Raw genomic sequence first — 17881 nt, 5'->3', positions numbered from 1 at the left:
ACAGCTTGAGCTGAAAGAAATGAGAAAAAAAAAACCTTATTTCATAATCAGAATCATGGAATAATTCAGACAACTAGAGCATGCATTTCAAATCTCCCAGCACAGATCACACTCTGCATTACAATTTGGTGTGAGCAGCAAGATGCTGAAAATGAGAGATGAAAATCAAGGCTGGGAGGAAGCTGCCACTTAACACCAAACCAACGGGGGAGACTAAACAGCTGCAGGTGCTTTTGACTCCTGCAGGTGTAAAGCATATGCTAGAAAATTGAGTGAGTTGTTACAGTCTGAAGTATTGAAACTCTCTATTTCACCTTATTTGTTGTATAATTAGAAATGTGCCAGTTTAATTTGACTTAAATGTATTTCTGCAGGAATGAGAAGTGTTTTTCTTCACTTGGCAAATTCTCCCAATGCAAAACTTCTGACAGCCAAGATGCACAAAAGTTTGACTTCAAATCTTCAGAGAGTTTGTGAAAACAGAAGAAAGGAAACATAGAACATCTTCTGGGAAACTGCTCAGAGGGGAAATATTTTAGCTATTGTTTTCTGCATCCAGTTTTTATTCATGCCAAGAAAATTTTTTATTCAGTCAAGAAAAATTCAGATTCCTCCTTGAAATCATAAGCTACATTTTAAGCTTTACACCTTGAGAGAGGTGCTAGCAGTGAGTGCTGAAGTGTGAGGTGTGGTGTGGTGCATCCCAGACAGGCCATTCACAGCCATGATTTAGAATTTGGACTGCCAGCAGCCACATACAGAACAACCTTTCCAGGACAGTTTCATGCAGTCATGGAAGATAAAATAACATGACTGACATGGAAACTCAAAAAAGCTGTCACACCATGTAACAGTAGAAAATTCACTGATCGTGTCCTCATGCACTATTTGTTTTTCTTGATTTTTTTTCAGCCAGAGACAACAATTTCCAAAAGAGATGGAAGAAGGCAAAATGAACCACTGTTCTTAACAGAATGGGCCTAAGTCTTAGCTGGTTTTAAACCCAGTTAAAATACCTGTTTTTTGCCTGAGGAATATAGGATGATAGAGGTAGCAGAGCTGTAAAGATGGTGCTTAATTTCTTCCCCTTTCCCAAGGCAAAACTGATTAATGTAACTTGAACACACACACCCTCCCCATCACAAGCAATGTGAACACGACAGCATCTCCAAAAGAAGAGTGACATTTTAAGGCTCGAAGAAGACATCAGAAAATCCCCCAGAGGAACATCACCAACCAGGGAAACCCCCAGAAAGGGAATTCTCCCACCTGTGTCCATTCCACCAACTCTCCCCAGATCCCAGGCAGATGTGAACCCACAGAGAGCAGGCTGCATGACCAAGATGCTTTTTTACATGGCAAACCTGCCACTGTGAGACAATTCCATCTGCAGCTGTTAGCTCAGTCTCATTTGAGAGAAGATATCCTGCCAGCAAACGTGGGCTCTGTTTGTAAAGGCAGGACTGCCACATTTCCAGTGCCACTCCCCAGCCCTGAATGCCAGCGCTAATGTTTCTAGCAAATTACCTTCCAAATGTTGCAGCACGACATGCTTTAGAGGAGCTAATGAATCACACAGTAAAAACTAATTGCAACTTACACACTGTTTCGAGCTGAGTTTTGCAACATAAAAGCAATCAGGCAGCAATTAAAATGCTAATATGGGGCTGAACCTCATATAACTGTTTGCCAAAATCTAGTGCAACACAGAGCTTCCCGGAGTACTTGGAACAGATGGGATTTAGTGAGTAGGTAGTCATTTCATCAGGCTTATAAACCTTACCATGCTGGAGGAGGGTCCCCACTATGATACATTACTTATTTCCAGTATTAGAAGTGGCAGTAAAGGATCATTACATATTTTCTTCTTTTGAATGGCTTTTTATATTCTCATGTAAGTGATTAATAAACTCTTAGCAAGTCAGAAAGGAGGGGTACATACCAGATGCTCTTTCCAGACACAAACATTTTGAATTTCTTTTTGTTGCTGTATAGATGGACTCCAAATGTGGTGGTGGAAATCATCAAACCTACTTTTCTTTTTAATTATAAAATCTTCTTTTCACAGATTGTGAATTGAATGGAGCAATTACATTTTAATTGGGTTCACCTCCCCCACATCCACTTTTTCTTCATCACACTCCTAATACTAAGACAATCAAAATACATTAATTAATTCAAATGGGGAATTATTAATTTTCAACATTATCGGCCTCAGAGAAATTACCTCTGGTCCTGGAGCAAAGCTCTCAGGAAGAGCTTCTTCCACTGCATGTTAGCCTTTAAATTTTTACAATCATTATTAGTGACAGCACTGGAAAATAAAAGCTCTAAACTGACTCACTCACCCCTTTGTTCTGAGCCACCTGCAAAGAGAAGCCAGGGAGGGAGATCAGAGTGGGCACCTGGAACTCACCTGTATGTGGTGATGCCATCCAAACTCCTCTCAGCTGGACACAGAACATGAGATACCCAAAATCTCCAGGTCTTGCCTGCTTGGATGAAGGTGTCCTTCCGCCACAGGGATTCTTGAGAAATGAGGTCTTGGCTCCAGGTCCTTGCAGCCCACCAAGCACAAACGCAAGGCAGAATCCCTGCCCGATCCCAAGACATAGTCAGACATAGCTAATGAATACAAATAACAAAAAATTGATTGAAGTGTTTTCTTCTCACTCATCAGTGGCTTTCATATGCTCCTTTAGTTCCTATTCAAAAATAAAGCTATTTTTCTCACATTTATTACAATCCCTTTCCCTGTGCAATGCTCTTCATGAGGAGTTCTACATGGAGGACCACATTCCTTGATTAACGACCACTTCCCTTCCTCACCATTTTATCCTTAGCATCTCCAAACACCCACTTTCCCCATCTTGTCTCCACCCCAGCCTGAGCTCCAGACAAAGAAGCAGCTGCTGCTCCCAGCTCAATCCCAGCAGTAAAACCCCATTCTCAACGCACTTGTAGTGCCCTCCCATGCACCCACCCTAATAGGAAACGGGATAGAAAATGCAGCAACTGTCGAAAGGCATGGCAGATGCCTAAAATGTAGAAGATGTGCCCCTTCACCTCCTCCAAAGGACAGCAGCGACCCTAAATGAGAGGAGATAGGCTGGGGTTTGCTCACTGCTGTAACTCCACCACCACGTCAGGACACAAGGTCTCATTCTGAGACAAGTTTGAGTTAATGAAACAGGAAACCTATTGCTCAGAGTGCAAAAAGTGAATCACCATTAAAGAAGTGACCTGCACTCTGAAAGAGGTCTGTCAACAGAGGAATTGGAAACTTTAGGCTTGATTTCCCAAATTACCACTTTGAGATAGCTTTGAAAGAAAACTGACAGGAGTGTGGAGGGAAAAGGCACTTTCACATAAAAGAGCCTCCCTTAGCCAGGCTAGGGAAGGAGCAGATTTCACAAAAACCCTAGCATTCCTGGAAATAATAGAGATTTGCCTCTGCCTGTTTGCCCTGGGAACCCAAAAAATGATGGGACTGTTTATGATCCATCATCAAATCAGAGGAGCTCTAGTGCCCAGCTCCACAGGCAATGCATCCCTGCAGATCCAACCTGTCTTTCTCAATGAGAGCTTTATATTAAAGAATAAAAGCTGCTCTGCTCTAAGGTTCTCAGTACAGAGGAGAGGAGCAGCACCTTTATTTCTCCCCAGTGATCAGAGTGTGTCCAGGTGAAGAATGTGCCCCAAATCACAAAACACTTTGGGTAACCCAGTGCCATCATCATCACATCATTCTGCTTCACTTGCAGCACACCCTTAAGGCAGTAAAACTCTGAATTCCTCCTTCCAGACACAAAGTTCCCAAGCCCACACACTTAACACTCACCAATTGATGTGTCAGCTGGGGCCTGTGGCACCACCACCAATTTTAAATAGTTCATTCATCTTACAGTAGGTGCAGACACTCCAGTCTGACTCAATTCTTCTGTTTTATTGGTAACTGTGACCTTGAAACCCGTTCATTGTGTAAAGGGGAAAATAGCTGTAAATAGTTCTAAGCAGTGAAAGTTGGCTGATATTACAAACACATTAAAGAAATAGTGTTGGTTTGTGTCTCCTGGAAATCTGACCCCATAATGTGCTTCTGTACACATTTACAACAAGCTGTAGGCACACACATTATCTATTTTTTTACCAGGTAGAAATAGCCACAGTGCACATTTGAAGAGTAAATGCTCTGAATTTAAAGGTAAGTAAATGAAAGCAAGGCTGAGATTTAAGCTGGACATGATAAAAAATGCTACTGTAATTCCTTGCAGTATCAAGCTCTGTAGTTCCATGGGATGCCTTGGGATAAATATTGCAATAGGGCTGGGGATCTCATTTCATTGTACTCTGGGAAGGGATTGGGTTTAGACTGCCTGCTCTGGGAGCTTTAGAAAGAGACTTGTTCAATGATTTCATAATAATTTGCTTTCATGCAAAGCTTTGGGATAAATGGGAATCATTCAGCATACCTGAAGCTCTGTCATATTATTGTACCTGTGTGTACCACAAAACATCTCAATGAGCAGTGAAGGCAGAAAGTTCTCCTCTGATTTAAAAGAATTTCTTACACAGAAATAGAATTTTCAATGATGGCACAAAAGCAACCAGATAATAAAAACAGCCCTGTGTTTCCCAAATTTACACTTTATTTTGTTTTATTCTCATTTATCTCTCTAGTAACACAGCAGAGTAAAACAGGGAGGAAGGAAAAATGGAATTTTGTGGTTAGCAAGGGGATTGTGAAGGGAGTATAATGTTCAGGAAGAATACAAAGGGGTACAGTCATGTCAAAAAGAAAAAGTACTGAAAAGCACTTTCTCTTCTAACATAAGGTCAGAGGAGAAACCTGGGCTGCATGCTTCACTCCTTTGTGAGTGAGAGATCCAGCAGTAACTCTGCTCATGGCCTCTGGAGCAAGCCCCAGGTGAGAAAACACCTCAGGGGAAGTCTCCCAGCCTGTTCCCTTGCAGGGAAATATTCATCTGAGGCTGCACCAATGACTGGGGAATTTGCATAAAATTTCAGGAGCCACCCTCCCAACCCAGAGCAATAGATCTCAAGTGGGAGAGGAAAGATCAAAGTCATTTTTGGAGACATTTTTGGAGGCTCAGCTGCAGGACAGGGGAGCCTGGCTCCCTGTGAACAGCAAAGGATTGGGGTGGGTGTATTTAATGTACAGCTCAATGCTCATGGTCTGAATATTTCCTCAAGGCCACATCTCAGCACCAGCACTGTGAGGAACAGGGAAATTTCAGCCAAAGCAGAGCAGGGCAGCTTCTGGGATCATTGATGAGGTCAAACATCCAACTGAGAAAAGAGCTGAAATGGGAATCAGAACACTGGGAGGAATCAGAGCCCTGACTGATGAGTTTGGGACTCACAGCTTAGAAAGGGTAATTGTCCCTCACCTATGAGATGGATTACAAAACCAGAAAGAAATCACATGAATGGGGAATATTTTTAACAGGCTGGAGCTCCTGCAGCAAATCCTCATGTCCAGAACCTTCTTGCATGACACCCTTGATACGGGCACTATGGCAGCAGTTGCCAGAATTTCTTGTTTTAAAGAAGCACTAGTGAGGTGACTGAAATTAGGAGATATCAGAGGCACCATGGACCATGGAATATTGCCATCAGAGATGAAGTTTGATGCAGGTGACCCTCAGGGATACAAGCACTCACCAGAAACCTGCTGGTGAGCAAGGACAGAATCACAGACATCACCCAGAGCCCAACTTAGCCATGTGAAGGAGCTTCAGAGCAAGAGGCACAAAAGGCTGGACAGGTCAAACCCCAACACTTTGAAGGAGCAACTCAGTGAGAAATGAACTTTCAGGGGCATTTCTGTGCTGTGGCTGAGAGTTTTTCAAGTGGTGAACCATCCCCACTTCCAAACAACAGCCCATAAATCACTCAGAAATCACCATCATGGGAGAGAGCAAATATGAAAATAAAGGTAAAAATTAGAATGGGGCAAAGGGAGAGGATGTTAGCTACAAGAAAAGCATCAGCCTTTCCAGAGGAGTTAACAAAATCAGGCATAAAGAAACAAAGAAGAATGAAGAGTGAGTGGAGGGAGAGTTAAGGTGTGACTGCTGTGGTCAGCACCAAATTATGGCCAGATTTTTGGGAAGGAAAAGAGCAGGAGCAGCACAAAAGTAGGTCAGGGAGTGAAGGATATGGGAAATTCAGGCTGCTGGAAAGAAGCATATCTGAGGATCATGACCTGACAGAGGTGGGATGGGATGGTGAGAGAAGAGACAAGAGGAACAGGAATGAAAAGAGCAGGAGAGGAGGTACCCAGGCACCAAAGGGATCATTTACACCAGAAAAGTGTTAGCAAAAATGTATTAAATAGGTCTGTATGGGCATCTGAGGGCTTGTGCTGTGGGTGTGGGAGATTTTTTTTACACTTACTATGAGATCCTGGTGTACAGATCAATTTTCCTCAAGCCAGGTCAAGATACTCTGGTTGAATCCACTGCCTGAATGCCTGGTCTGTCTGTGCTCTGGTGAATCCCATAATAGCTTGGAGAAGTGAAGGCAGGGAAGTACAGCAAAAGTGCTTGGAAGGAGTCAAGAAAATGAAGCAAGATTGGAAGAACTAAGTTCCCCACAGAGGGTACTGACTTTGAACAAAAATAATGGGCAAAGTCAGAAAGGTGAGATTTGATGAGGACAGAGACATCAGGTCAGTGAGATGAAGGCTGTAATTGAATACAGTGAGGTGGCAGCAGAGGTAATTAGGGCTCAATAAGCTGCAGAGGGCACAAATTAAATGAGGATAAAACAGAAGTTAAAGCACAAAGACAGTCAGCGTGCTGGTTTTCTTTGCCAATGGCAAACTGGCTGATGAAGATCAATTAATTGAATTCAAAGAGCTGGGATAAGCCAGATCTCCTGGGAAAACAGAGTTTGAGTTGTGAAGAGGAAGAATAGAGCTGGTGAAAGAAAATGGGGTGGTACAAAACAAAATTAATTTGGGCTCCAAAGAAGATAAGAGGGAAATGCCATGAAAGGAGAAATTAGGAGAGAGTGCTGCCAGTGCAGGGAGGAAAATGCTGAGAGAATTAAGTTTGAGAAGAGTATCAAAGAGGGGGAAAATTGAAGAGTGGGAAGGAGAGAAGAGCACCATCAGAAGCAGGAGGGATGAGGAACATCTCTGTTATTGTCTTGTAGTCAGACTGGAGTGCTGGGTAGTCACAGCCCTCACCAAACACTCTCCTCTTATCAGGGGCTAATGCCCTGCTGATGAGCAGTGCTCCATTCAACACAGGATTTCACCTGCTTTTCTCCTCCCTTCATGTGAAACCACGAGGAAAGACCAAGTGATCTTCCTGCTAAACCATGGTAATTATGACAGGAAAGCACCACTAATAATTTTCAGGGCTTCCTTCTTCTCTACTGGGGAAAGTCTGGCTTCGTGGTCAGAACTTTGGCTGCACCAAGCCATTTCCCAGCCTTTGCAGGCATGTGGTGCTCTCAAAAAACAAGATGCAGGGTGCCAATCCTCCACCACCTGGTGCCAGGGAGGCTCTTAGGTTGATGCAGAGGAAATTGGGGATGGAGTCACTGCTGGACAGTGTGGCTTGAGTCCCAACACAACCAACCTACCTACCTCCTTCCTTCCTTCCTTCCTTCCTTCCTTCCTTCCTTCCTTCCTTCCTTCCTTCCTTCCTTCCTTCCTTCCTTCCCTCCTTCCTCTTGAAGACTTCAGTGGCCCGTCGTTCCCTTCAGAACCTCCTGGTCACCTCCTCTCCTCCAATCTCCCAGGTCCTGCAGGTTTTCCCATTTAAGTGAGAAAAGGAGGGAAGGAGCAGTTCTTCCTCCCAGGATCCTCCCTGACCCCAGGTGTACCATCCTGGAGAAGGTGATGAAGTTGTCCTTCTCCCTGCTGCTGCACAAGCTCTTTGTACTTTACCTTCAACACTTAAAAATAGATAAATTCAGGATTAATACCCAAGATTCTTGAGCTCACATTAATTAGATTTGCAGCCTGGAAAGACAACACAGCGGTGAGATTTTTCACAATCCTGATTCAAACAGTGATAACATCTCCCCTGAGAAAGATAGTTCTCCTGCACTGTCCACCCAAAAGGTACAGCAAATTGAGTTGATCCTAATTTAGCCAAAGACTGATGGTGGATATGGGCCAAATGAAGAGTGAATAGAACAAAACCTGACAAAGCTGATGGAGATCCTTTCTTTGTAAGTTCTTGAGAGGACATAGAGTATGTTTGGTTTAAAACCACTTATGTAGGATTATGAGATTCTCTCCTACTGTGGAACACTGATGAAAAAATAATTTGCCACTTGAACAGTTTATATTCAGTTTATATAGCCAGTTCATAATAAGGACAGAGATGAGGAGAAACACTTATGGGTGTTTGGATGACAAACATTGATTATATGGATCCTGGTGATATAAAAATAGTTGAGGTGGGATGAAGCTCTGTACATGTACAGAGGACAAATCTTGCCCAAAGATTGCCCAAAAGCAGGAATTATTTTCTCCTTTTTTCTTACTTTTTCTTTCTTTTTATATTTTGCAGGCTGAGGATGCAGACACACAGAAGATTAAGCACTAAACTATTTGTTTAATGGCAGCAAAGCCTCCTCAGGGACAATCAGATAAGTTAGAAATATGAAAGATAAGGCTAAGCACTGCCCTGAGTGAGATGCCAAACCAAAGCAGGCATTGCTGCTGTCCATTTGGCCAGGAGTACATGGCCACTGTCTCAAATTTTGACTCAGCAATTGCAGAGTGATGACCAAACCTAGCAGGGCTGGCACTTGCCATCTCCCCTGGGGCCTGACCAGAGCCTTTCCATGTACTCCCAACCTGGATGTCCTGGAGTGCCAAGAAAATTGTATTCTATTTACCATCTGTATGGCAGTTGTCTTCTGTTCAGTGGGCAGTTTCCGTTATCTCTTCCACAATCACTCCTCCCTCCAGGGAAACATCTGCTGATAAGAGGCCATTGAATGTCACTGCATGGCTGATAAGAACTTACAGCCTCCCATTGGGAGATGTGAGCCCAGAGGGAGGAACCAAGTACTCCTACCTGGATATAATCTGGAGATTCTGGAACACCAGCACAGCTTCTCCACTGGATTTCCCAGAGGAACAGCAGCTGCCTCTTCCACTGGATCTTCAGAGGAAGACTCCACCTTTCTACAGGATCCCTACTCCAGCAGAACCACCCCTGACACTGCAGGAGGGCTGCAGCCACAATTCCAATGGGACTGCTGCCAACACCCTGACCCACAGGGTGTCAGGTTGTGTTCTGACTCCGTCAGTGTTGTTCTAGTGTACTGCATTGTTTATTTTATCTTTTTATTTTCTTCCCTAATAAAGAACAGTTATTCCTGCTCACATACTTTTTTTTGTCTGAGAGCCCTTTAATTTAAAACTTATAGCAATTCAGAGGCAGGAGGTTTACATTTTTCCATTTCAGAGGAGTCTCCTGCCTTCCTCAGCAGACATTTGTCTTTCAAAATCAAGATACTGACCCAAGCTGGACACGGTTTTTGCAGTCTTGGTTGGGTTTGTCCACTGTAGACCCAAACCCCTAACAATTATATCTGCTTTTTCTCCTCAAAAACTAGTTTGGGTTTCTAGCACTACTTTGATTAGGGTGATCCAAATATGCAATCAGTCCAATTTATATTCCTAAAACAGACAGAAGTGCTCTGACTGGAGTCTGTATTTTCTGTCTGATTGCTTTTCATTTCACACTTCTTTGTTTTAATTGCGATTTAAGATTAAATACGGAGACTGTAGTTAGTTGTACCCCATGGATATTGTACAGATTCAAGGGTCAAAGGAAAAGGAAAGGAAAAAGACAACTAATACCTCATTGTTTGCTGTGGTTCCTATTACATGGGCAGTCAAGTGCACAGTGAGTTTTAATAGAAATTTGGTTTGATTGCGATTAAATGAAGAATATACTGAATTAATTCTTCAGCTAAAAACTAGAGGATTTTAATTTTTCTTCCAGTATTGAGCCTAAAAAGCTGACTCTGCAGAACTTTCTTGATCTTACTGATTGCAACCAATTGCAAGATGGATGGCCTGGATTTTAAAGCATCAGCCCGTTGCAGCAGCTGGCCAAGTGTTTCTTAGATAGCTCAACAAGGAGATGATGGGAAAGAAAGGGACACAGTGTGGATTTTATTATTCCTTTCACTAAAGCCATTAAAATACTGCTTGGCTGTATCATAAAGTCTGTTTAAAAATTAATAACTAACAAAAATAAAACAAAATAACTACGCTGAGTTTTAATAGAATTTGATTAATATCAATATTAAATTTTAATTAGTATAAATATTAATAAATAACAATGGTTGAAAATCTGTTGCTTTCCTTTATTCTCTATAGTGAGAATTGAGAAGCAGTGAGAAGTATTGTATCAATAAATATGCACAATCAATATGGTTCCAACAGTCCCCCATCTCCCTTTTAATTACCCTCTGGTACAGTTTCAAGAAAGATGCTTCCCTGAACAGTCAGTAGCATTGTGAATGGTGCTTTCACAGCTGAGCTGGTGAGGAGCAGAGTGAATCCCAAAACATGGAATAGCTCAGGGAATTTGTGGTGTTATATTGCATCTCACATTACACCCCATACATTATATTTGCTATGCATATATAAAAAATAAAATCAGTATCTGCCACCTACTAGAATTTCCCAGGTTCAGAAGAAGACAGGGAGGTGCTCAGGAGGAAGCAAGAATGGATGCCATGCCAGTGGTTGTACAGGGAGCTTTATGAGCAGAAAGCCCTGTGAAATTCCACAGAAAGCAAAGAGATTTCTATGCACTGGGACTTAGTCCTGGAATCATCCAAATTCAGGCTGGATGGGGCTCTGAGCAACCTGGTCTAGTTGCAGAAGTCCCTGCTCAATGCAGAGAGGTTGAACTAGATGACTTTTAAAGGTTTCTTCCTTTAAAAAAACACTATTCTATATTTTTATAATTCTTTAATTGTACATTCGTGCTGATTTTTTTTCTGTATATGTCTGTCTAAATGATGCACAAACAGGGAGACCTCTGGCTGTGATTTACTAATTTCTTTACATTAGGATTTGCAACCTTAAAAATTTATGACACATCTTTCATGCTAGGAAATAGATACAAAAAATCACAATGTCTTCTTGCTGCTTTTCTTCTCCTTAGGCACACAGATATTTAATAATGGGATAAACTAATCAAAACACTTTAAAAACCCATGAGAAACTAAATGAAGAAGAGGAGAAATATCCACAACTCCTCCTGTCCATTCCTTTGCTGACTGTTAGATCATTTCTCAGACAGCAAACACATTTGCATGTTTTTAAGAGCATGATCCTGCTCATATCTAACTGGGCATTAACCTGTTCATAATTAACTGAGCATTACCATCACTGGCCATGAAGGTCAGCAGTCTGTATTCAGCAAGGATCCTGAGAGTTCTCCAAATTAATTGAAATATCAATAGCTTAAGTGATGAGGCCCTCACTGCAAAACCTAATGAGGGTGTTTATTTACTTGCACTTCCTTGGTTTGATGGAAAATGTTTCCTTTGACTACAGAGGAGCAGAGGTGACACTTGGCTACTGGAGCCCAACCACAAACACCCTGTGACTTCTGGATTTCTCTGGAGGTGTCAAATTCCTCTCCCCTTTTCAACAATAATGAACAACTAGTTGATGGTATAAAATGGCAACTCTGTGTCTGAGGAGGGAAATGAAGTGTCAGGACAAAATACACAATTATATCATGCTAGAAGAAAATCAAACTCATCTTTTGAGATTTATGAAGAATATAGTGCACTAAACATGAAACAATAAAAATATTTCTGGTTTTATTCCATCCCATTCAGCTTCTCATACCACCCATATTCCTCAAAATCTGAGTGTGAACCTGAAAGGTGATTTTGTGACTGGAAATTAGGCTGATGAGCCTTCCAGGCAAAAATTCAGTGATGTGGCCATTCTCTGGGGCCCTGTCAGGGTCTCCAGATGAGAGAATTGTGATACCCCATTCTCAGTGCTTGAAGAAGATATTCTTGACTTTCTACTCTCTGTAAAAAGGAAGTTCAGTAATTTAGGTGATGGTAATTCCTTATTCTCATGCCCACAAGAGTGATGCACAGAATGCAATAGGCAGTCTCAGAATTCAACAAACAGTTATAACCCAACATTTTTATTCTGTACTAGCAAAAATAATTCAAATCTTTCAAAATTTTGTTTTTAATCAGTTCTACTGTTCTGCAGAGACATCTCTGCAGAACACTACTGGCTCTCCATTCAGAATAAGTAGAAAGTAGCACTTTCCATGCCTCAGCCTTAAAAAAAATATAGAAAAAAATGAAATCCCTGATATTTTCTCTTGCCTTGTTAGCAATCATAGATCCAAGGCAACCTATCTATATACTCTTACACCAAAGAGTTGTTTCCTAAAATTACTGCTTTATTGCTGTTTCTTCCACCTGCAGATTGTTGCCCAGCACTAAGCCAAGAAGAAAAGCATAACTGCACTTTACAAATGACAAAATGGAGGAACTTTTCCAGCTCTCACCAAGACCTTTCACAGGTGAGGTTTCAGAACACACTTCCTCAGATGTGACAAACAGTGTGACTCATGGATGATGAAGTTAAAATTACATAAATAAGTTATAATTGAGGTTATAACTGACATTACAAAAAATAGAGATGAGTAAATTTACCAAAATAAGAGAGGTAGTTGCTAGAATAGACATCAGGTTTACAAAGCCTAAGTTTAAACTAAGAAGTTTATTTTAAAGCCTTTTTTTTGTTGTTGAACAAGGAGAACCAGAGACAAAATGGCCATTGATGTGAAGTTGCCAACTCTCCCTCCTCCATTGCACCAAGGACACAAAGGGCTCCCATTCCACAGTCATCAGCCCAAATTGGAGCTCCACGTCACTGATAGATGATTAACCCTTCATATTTAGATTTTCACCAGGGCACATGCCAGGGAAACTCCTGTGCCACTCCTCACCTCACTGCAGGAAGGAACAGAGCACTCAGCTGCAGTGAGGAACATTCTTCTGTGGGTTCTGTGCTGTGCATTTCAAACACAAACAGTGCTCAAACAAATGGACTCAATTTAATTAAATCAATAGCCCAAGCAAATTACATTTTCATGTGTAAGTTTTATTAAGCATTATTTTATATTACTGGGCGTCTATTGCCAGGACAAAGAACTGGGCAAGGCAGTGAGCTGAACACAAAGCACTGATCCTCCTGGGAATTTGTTTTCCTGCTTATCCAACACACTGGTACTCAGCCCATGGCTCAGTTGCGTGCTTTATACAATGTCCTCTCCTGGTTTACCTCAATTAATATGAAACATAGTCACTAATGAGATGCATTCCACTTGGAAATTTATTTATATATAGAAGTGAAAACAGAAGGGAAGGGAAGGGAAGGGAAGGGAAGGGAAGGGAAGGGAAGGGAAGGGAAGGGAAGGGAAGGGAAGGGAAGGGAAGGGAAGGGAAGGGAAGGGAAGGGAAGGGAAGGGAAGGGAAGGGAAGGGAAGGGAAGGGAAGGGAAGGGAAGGGAAGGGAAGGGAAGGGAAGGGAAGGGAAGGGAAGGGAAGGGAAGGGAAGGGAAGGGAAGGGAAGGGAAGGGAAGGGAAGGGAAGGGAAGGGAAGGGAAATTAAATGAGAACTCATAGCTGTGGAGGCCAGGAGAGGGGAATTAAAACACATAGTAATAACCTTTCTGCAAGACATTTGGGGACCAGCCAAATTTGAACAGAGGGGATTTCTGGAGGGTGGTGAATATTTCCTTTAAAATAACCTGCTTGTGTTAACTTCTATAAATTATCAACCATGCATTTCTTCTCAGAAGATAAAGCAGGGAAGACAGACTGCCTTGACAGGTGATTGCTTTCTTGACTTAAGAGTAAGGAACCACATAACTTCTTGTACTTCTCAGCCCTAAATCCTGCTTAAGAGTTCTGTGTGTGCCATGAAGCTGTGTGGGTATAGGCAGTGGGCACACATTTCAGATGTTCTGCATTCCCCAAGCAATCACTTTACAAGGTATTGCAAAGGAATCCAGAGCTCAGGGAAGGAGGCTCTGACTGCAAGGCTGACACAGGAGGGGACAGTCTGACACTGCCCCCGGCCACCAGAATGGTACGCTGGAATTCCCATCCTGTCAGCACCATCTCCTGCTGCAATACCACTCCTGCGCTTTCAGATCACCTGCTGAACAGATTATCAATGCCATATTCATCCCTTTTGAATCCTTCTGAATGCAGGAGTTGGGAAAATCTGAAGGAAAAACATCACAGCCAAGAATTCGGTGGTAGCAGTGAAAATCCTCTGATGGCAGCAGCACCATCCTCTCTGGCATGGGAGCCACAAGAGTTCTGGGAAGAGGGGTTAACATCAGGGTTTCCTGGAAACCCCTGGGAGATGGGTTTCAGGAAGTGGAACATGGAAGGATGAAAATTAATTTGAAATGGGCAGATGAGTCTCTGTACTTAATACACCAGGGGTAAGGACAAAAGTGAAATACAGATGAGCTGATCTGCAACCCTAAGGAAAATAAGGGGGAAGATGGGGGCATGCAGATTTGGTAGCCAGGATGGAAGCTGAAGGTCATAAAGGACTTTTTCAAGGAAGGTAATAAATCTAAACTCTCTGTGTGACTGTTTGAGCTGGAGTACTAAGAAAGATAAAACAGACACATAAGCACCTCAGAAAGGAGACCAAAAATCACAACATTCCTCTTGTACAAAAATTTCCAAACTCCCTAGTAAAATTCTTTCCTGGAATGAGAGGCAGAAGGGCAGGTAGCACTGGAAAGGAGTTTTCTTGAATCAATATGACAATGTAAGGGCCAATTTCTTCCCCAGCTGCAGAAAAATAACTGGACAATGTGGAGAAGGAAATTGGTCAGCTATCCAGAGGTACTCACCCACCCTTATTTCTTCTCTGTGCTCTTCTGTATTTTCTGAGCAGCAGTAAATGAAATGGCTCATGTAAATAAAATGCAAGCACTTCACTGAAACAGCCTCCAAGTCTACTTAGTGTCACTCCTGATATGTGGCAGTGAGTTTGGCAGAAAGTCAGATCATTAACAAAATTTAACCCCCTGTACAGAAGGCCTTTGGGCTCTTGGCAGCCATGGCCATCCAATGCTGGCTGCTTGCCTGTCAATAATTAAAATGCAATCCAAGAAATAATGGGAAATTACTACTTCTGAGTGCTTTTCTGATAGCTGAGCACTGGTTTCCTTGTCCTGAGCTGGAAGAGCTTTCAGACAGCTGCTATCCTTGGGTGAGGAATCAGAAAAGGGCTGCAGACAGCTCCTCTGGACAGGTTCTTCTTTCAACCTGATTGTCTCCAAAGTTTTCCTGAGGTTTGGGAGCTTTGTAACCCATTTCCCTGGCTAAGTGGTTCCTCAGGGCCAAGTGTTTGTGTGCCAGTGCCTCAGTGAGCAGTGTTGATTAGAGCTCCCAGCTACACCTCAGACCTCACCTGAGCTGTGGGTGACAGGAGAGCAGGGACCATGTGCAGCCCATCATCCACTAAGGGGATTTATTCTGAGCCTCTGGGGAAATGGGAAGGGAGTTTTGCTGACTCCCAGGAGAGTGAATCCCTCTTCACTGCACCTGGATGTGGCTGGGAGTGATTGATTTCCCTGCAGGGAGGAGGGATAAGGCACAGGCTGAGGAGTTGAGGGGGGTGGCAATCTCAGCAGCAGCCAAGCGTGCAGAAGGGGTTGAGTTTTGTCTTCATTAATGTGCAGACTTCCTTGCTCACAGCATCCTTCTATTATGCTAAATGACACCTCTTCCTTTTCATCTGTATTTACACTGCTCTAATGCCAGGCTGTCACAGAGACAAACTAGGCACATTTGGTGCTTGACTTTTCTTCATAAATCCTGCTCTACAGCCTTATCATTACCTGTGCTTGAGTTCTATCCTGTCCATCAGTGTGTCCCACTTATGACCTGCCCAGGAAGACCAGAAGATTAAAGGCCCACCAGCTTAGGCAGAGTGAAGGCACAGCCTCCTCTTCCCATTGCTGCAAGCCACAACACCCATGATTGCTCTCCCAGCCCTTCCCACTACTCTTGGTCCTTCCTTTGAATCTGGAGTTTATGCAGAGTTCTTCTTCTTTAAATTGCCTTTAATCTAGTTTTTCCAACCATCTCCCCAGTTTTCTGTCTCAAAAGTTTTGTACAGATTTATAGAATTATGGAACAGTTTGGGTTGGAAGTGACCTTTAAAGGTCCAACCTGTGTGCCACAGGTAGGGACACCTCCCACTAGACCAGGTGTCTCAGAGTCTGACCCAACCTAGCCTTGAATGTTTCCAGGAATGGAGGAACTACCACCTCTCTGATCAACTTGTGCCAGTGTTTCACCACCTTCATTTAAAAAAAAAATTATTTTTTATATCTAGTCTGGATCTACCATCCTTCACTTCAAAACAATTTCCCCTCATCCTATCATGAGAGGCCTTCCTAAATAGTTTGCTCCCATATTTCTTATAGGTCTCCTTTAAGTCCTGAAATGCCACTAAAAGGGGTCTTAGGAGCACACAGCGCTAACCTGCCTCTCTTGTGAATCCCTGGCACCCAAATTTGTTGCCATTAGGTACCATAAAAATTAAACCTTTTGATGGGAAAGAGGGACATCAGCATGACTTGTTTGGGTTATTCCTATGCTAAGACACTTGTCCTGCTGTTGCCACAGTGTCAGTGCCTGGTTTCATTAGATCCAAGGACTTTAAAATTCCACATTAAACTCCTAGTAGAGGCTTACTTAACACATGATTAAGGAACTAGAATGAAACTGCTGCAACAAGCAGTTTTTCCTACTAAAACCTCTATATAGAAAAAATTGATAAGATGTCAAGTTTTTTCCTTTAACTAATTTATCTTCCCTGCAGAGTTAATAGTAAGATCATCTCGAATAACTAATCCACAGCCCTAAAGCTGAAGCTATCATTTATTTTAGCATTTGCATTTAAACAAAATGATATTACAATTCAGCAGGACATGATATGTAATCCAATAACCTGAGGTAATGTAATTCTAGTCCATGTAGCAATTATTCCCACAAATAATGTGACCATACAAGGCCAGCAAAATTTATAGCAAGTATTTTTGTATTTACTGCTACAATATGACTAAATTCAGTAATAAAAAGTATAAATGCTCTTGATTTTAAAGAACTGATGAATTGAGCTTCAAGCATTCACTGGTAAAAAATTCATTTGCTTCAGTACATCATCTTTGTTGTACCATCAAGGCTTCTGATTTTTACTGAAATACCAGTGTGAATCTTCTATTTATTTGAGGGAATTCACTACCAAGGTTAGTTTATTAGTGAAATATAATCCCAGGACTATCTTTACTCTTACAGAATGTCAAATCAGTATCTCAATTTCCAGACATCAAGTCAAACCCATCTGTTCTTTAAACCACCAAGAGCTCCAGTCCTGGACTCTTCCAGCAGAAAGGGCTTTGGATCAGCAGCTCTGCCATAACCTGGATTGCTGACCTCAGCCTGGTGAGAGCACCAGGCATTTTTGCACAAATTTATAGCATAAATACTGCTACAGGATTATGTTCTGATCAGGATTATGATCTATGTGCGTGAAGGCAAAAGAATAAATCACACACACACACACACCAAAAAAAAAAATATTTATAAGGAAGCCATAAAGTGCTGGTGGAAAATCAAGGGTAAATTGTCTGCTCTGCATTTTCCCTTTGACACATGGTTGGGTGTGCCAAACACAGGTTTGGATGAATTTTCATTTGACCTTGTATGGTCATTCTCATACTTGTATGAATTGTTCATTCAGTAGAAACTATTTCATTCCCCTTTAGACTGACAGCATGTCT

Source organism: Zonotrichia albicollis, chromosome 1 (genome assembly GCF_047830755.1).
Source record: "Zonotrichia albicollis isolate bZonAlb1 chromosome 1, bZonAlb1.hap1, whole genome shotgun sequence".
Lineage (NCBI taxonomy): Eukaryota > Metazoa > Chordata > Aves > Passeriformes > Passerellidae > Zonotrichia > Zonotrichia albicollis.
This window is presented reverse-complemented; position numbering follows the sequence as displayed.